The 4,716-nt window shown below is 37.1% G+C and overlaps 1 long non-coding RNA gene across 1 annotated transcript; it reads right to left on the bottom strand.

Moving 5' to 3' along the window:
- Positions 1-304: 304 nt before the first annotated feature.
- Positions 305-4,188, bottom strand: LOC144329541 (uncharacterized). The gene is made up of 2 exons (XR_013394895.1): positions 3,341-4,188; positions 305-475 (listed from the first exon to the last, which is right to left on the bottom strand). It is a non-coding gene; the product is annotated as an uncharacterized LOC144329541 (long non-coding RNA).
- Positions 4,189-4,716: the final 528 nt, after the last annotated feature.

The raw sequence follows: 4,716 nt of genomic DNA on the forward strand, positions 1-4,716 counted from the left end.
CTTCTTTTCTTTTCTTTTTTTTTTTTTTTGAGACGGAGTCTCACGCTGTTGCCCAGGCTGGAGTGCAGTGGCGCGATCTCGGCTCACTGCAAGCTCCGCCTCCTGGGTTCACGCCATTCTCCTGCCTCAGCCTCCTGAGTAGCTAGGACTACAGGCGCCCGCCACCGCGCCCGGCTAATTTTTTGTATTTTTAGTAGAGACGGGGTTTCACTGTGGTCTCGATCTCCTGACCTTGTGATCCGCCCGCCTCGGCCTCCCAAAGTGCTGGGATTACAGGCTTGAGCCACCGCGCCCGGCCCCTTCTTTTCTTTTCTTTATTTCTTTTCTTTTCTTTTCAGATGAAGTCTCGCTCTGTCACCTAGGCTGGAGTGCAGTGGCACGATCTTGGCTCACTGCAACCTCCGCCTCCCGGGTTCAAGCAATTCTCTGCCTCAGCCTCCAGAGTAGCTGGGATTACCGGCGCCCACCACCACGCCTGGCTAATTTTTTGTATTTTTAGTAGAGACGGGGTTTCACCATCTTGGCCAGGCTGGTCTTGAACTCCTGACCTCGTGATCCACTCGCCTCGGCCTCCCGAAGTGCTGGAATTACAGTCATGAGCCATGGTTCCCAGCCCATCCTGATTCTTAATTTCTGTCTTCCTACAATTTATGTCCAAGTTTATGTCAAGTTCAATATTCTGTTTACGTCTTTGGGCTTAGGTTTCCTCCACAATTTGTCCTAGCAGTTCCCCATTATCTTGTCAGATTTTCAGTGCTTTTAAGATATTTGTTTTAATATTTTATCCAAGAATATTTAGTTGATTTCAGTAGGATGACTGCTGTAAATAATTTAGGCTGCCATTGCCTGATATTCCCTATCATAGAGTTCTATCACCAGTGACTAGCATCTAAATAATATTGAAATGCTTTTATGTATATCTTAAAATATTTGAATTACTTTTGTTTTGAAATCAATAGTATCTTTACTTTCCTTAAACCTTGATAAGGGATTTATATCTCTTATTATTAATTTTGGGAAAAAATAATTCATAAACCTGGTCTATTATGAAATATTTACTAATTGAGCCAAGAGAGCACATGCATTTACCTAAAACATTCACATAATCAAACTTTATTAAAGGGGATATTTGTGACTTTACTTGACCTAAAACAGTTTCCTTATTTCTCTATTCCAGATATTTTATTTAAAATACATTTTTGAGCATAAGGTATTTAAAATGTGTAGGCAAATAAGATATCCATTTCATTAAAAGATATCTAAGGCTGGGCATGGTGGCTCATGCCTGAAATCCTAGCTACTTGGGAGGTGGAGGCACAAGAATCACTTGAACCAGGGGGAGGTGGAGGTTGCAGTTGATGGAGATTGCATCACTGCACTCCAGCCTGGGTGACAGATGAGACTCTGTTTCCAAAAAAAAAAAGAGATATCTAACAATAAACAAGTAAACTATCAATTATAATACAATCAAATTCAAGCTACAACTGAAATAAATACATGCTATCTAGGAAACTCAGAGGGAAGCAACTAACTCAGTATAGTTGGGGGGAGGGGTTGAGGCAGAAAAATCTTCCCATATAGGATGTCATGTATAATTATAGTGTTTATATTTGCCAATTGTAAAAAAAAAAAATGGCAAAAGAGATCTCATTCAGAAAATCAATAAGCACAACATTTTTAGGAATAACTTTAATGAGAAATATGAAGTAAAAGTATGAAATTTTGTTGAAAAATATTTTAAAATCTTGTGTAAATGAGATGACATAATGTATTTTTATGTAGAATATTACAGAGGCATGTTTTCCGCAAACTAGTTGGATTTGGCCCTGTGTCAATAAAAATTCCAGTAAGATGATTACTTTACTTTAGCATGATAACTTTTTTCCTAAAAGTTACCTCTAAGACTACGCATGAAGAAAAAAAAATTGAAAAAGATTTAAAGACTTTAAAATGTAAACATTCTGTTATCAGAATTAAATTTTGGGGCTGAGTGTGGTGGCTCACGTAATCCCAGCACTTTGGGAGGCCGAGGTGGGTGGATCATTTGAGGTCAGGAGTTCAAGAACAGCCTGGCCAACATGGTGAAACCCCACCTCTACTAAAAAATACAAAAATTAGCCAGGCATGGTGGTGGGTGCCTGTAGTCCCAGCTACTCTGGAGGCTGAGGCAGGAGAATCACTTGAACCCTGGAGGTGGAGGCTGCAGTGAGCCAAGATCACGCCACTGCACTCCAGCATGGGAGACAGAGTGAGACTCTGTCTCACAAAAAAAAAAAAAAGAAAGAAAGAATTAAATTTTGGGAAGACATTATTAGCAATATTGTGTAGTATCCATTGGACAGGATGAGAGTAGAGGAAAGGAGATTATTAAAATATATAGGTAAGAAATTATGGATATTTAAATTCAGACTAGAGGCAAGGGCTTTAATATGATATAAAAAATAGAATTGATAAGGCTAAATGTGGGAGATACAGTAAAATAATAAATAGATGCTATCAAGGTTCATGGAAATGTTGAGTTCAGTATGCAAAATGTCATGTAAATAGACATAGACAATAGTTGAATTTGTTGATCTGAGTGGGGCTGAATTCTAAATATAGATTTTGATTCATCTGCATAAGGAAAATCGTTGCAGCTGGAGTATGGATAAAACTATCTATGAACAATATATAAAGTGTGAAAAAAAGGGACAAGGTCAAAATATTGTGGAACACATTAAAAGGTCTGAGAGAATGAAAGTCCAGTCTAAGAAGCGGTAGGAGATGTAGGAAAAAAACTAGGAAGTGTTTATGCAAAGCAAAAGAGGAAAGTTTGAAGAAAATGAGTTGATTGAAGTTGTAAGATCTCACAGAAGTCAAGTAAGAAGAGGTCTCTAAAGTGTTCATTGGACTGGTCATTATGATGTCATGAGTACTTTAGCATGAGCAGTTTCAGAAGTGTGGTTATAGGAGAAGCGGTGAATTCAAGAGTTAAAGGAGTTAAGAAAACAGAGACAGAACTGTTGAGTATCCCCCAAAAGCAATTATCTTCAAAATATGGAAAACCAGATTGGGATACAGAAAGGCTTCTTGTTAAAGATAAAGGAAGCCTGAGTAAGTCATGGGAAAAGGGTACTAGAGAAGAAGAGGTTGAAGATTAGAAGAGTTGAAAATTAAAGGGCCAAGGCTGGTTTTTTGTTTGTTTGTTTTGTTTTGTTTTTTAACAGGGTTTTACTCTGTCGCCCAGGCTGGAGTGCAGTGGTGTGATCACTGCTCACTGCAGCCTTGACACCCCGGGCTTAAGCGATCCTCCTACCTCAGCCTCCTGAGTAGCTGGGAATACAAGCATGTGCCACCACACCTGGCTAATTTTTACTTTTTTATAGAGATGGAGTCTCACTGTGTTAGCCAGGCTGGTCTCGAACTCTTGATCTGAAGCGGTCCACCTGCCTTGGCCTCCCATAGTGCTGCGATTACAGGTGTGAGGCACTGGACTGAGGCTTCTTAAATGGTGGCAAGGAACATATTTCATATTTTAAATGATTTAAGTATTTAAAGATCACAGTTTTCCTGGCAACTTACTGTAGAGATCACTTCAGAATTTTCCTGGGTAGAGTTGTGTGCTGTAGAAGTACAGTGTTGTAAGCAAGTGTGGGTTGGGAGTCCATACCCCTTATTTATCTATTCTGTGTATCCTATTAATAACAGTAATTATCAGGTTATTTTGTCTTTGAACAGCTTAGTAAGTCTGAGCATTTACATGGAAAAAATGCTGGGTTTATTCCTCCTGTTACTGTATTTTACAAGTCTGTCAAGGGTCCACAGTGATCTTTGCCCCATAATTGTAAAATGAGATATTAGAATCATCCTTATTTCTCTTAACCACCTACTCCACTGTACAGTTCCTATAATACCTATAAATCCAGAAACATATCTTTATATTGGCTTATGCCTTCTTCAGATTATTGTAATTAAGAGTATCATCTTAACCTCTCTGGTGGGTCTACTTTAATAGTTGTGGGTCATGAATTATTTTTTACTCAGACATAGTTATCTTTGGTCTTACACAAAGAAAACCCTAGATACTCCACAAAAACACTCTTGGAACTAATAAATGAAATAAAGTTGAAAGATAAAAAATCAACATACAAAAATCAATAGCATTTCTGTACACTTTTGAACTATCTGAAAAATAAATCAAGAAAACCATGCTATTTACAATAGCTATGAGAAAATAAAAATACTTAGGAATAAATTTAACCAAGAGGATGAAAGACTTGACGTTGAAAACTTTAAAACATTGATGAAAGAAATTGAAGAAGACACAAATAAATGGAAATATATTTTATGTTCATAGCTTGGAAAAATTAATACTGTTTAAAATGTCCATATTACTCAAAACAGTATACAAATTCAATACAATTCCTATCAAAATTTCAATGAATTTTTTAATAGAAATATAAAAATCTTTCCTAAAATTTACATAGAACCACAAAGTATTCCAAATACCCAAAGCAATATTGAGCAAAGTAAATAAATAAATAAAAACATACAAACAAAAAATAAAGCTGAAGACATCATACTAACTGGCTTCAAAATATACTTCAAAGCTATAATAATCAAAACAGCATGGTACTGGCATAAAAAACAGACATGTAGACCAATGGAGCAGAATAGAGCACCCAGAAATAAATCCACACAGTTACCATCCACTGATTGGCAACAAAAGTATCAAGA

This window comes from Macaca mulatta, chromosome 6, assembly GCF_049350105.2.
Source record: "Macaca mulatta isolate MMU2019108-1 chromosome 6, T2T-MMU8v2.0, whole genome shotgun sequence".
In the NCBI taxonomy this organism is placed as follows: Eukaryota; Metazoa; Chordata; class Mammalia; order Primates; family Cercopithecidae; genus Macaca; species Macaca mulatta.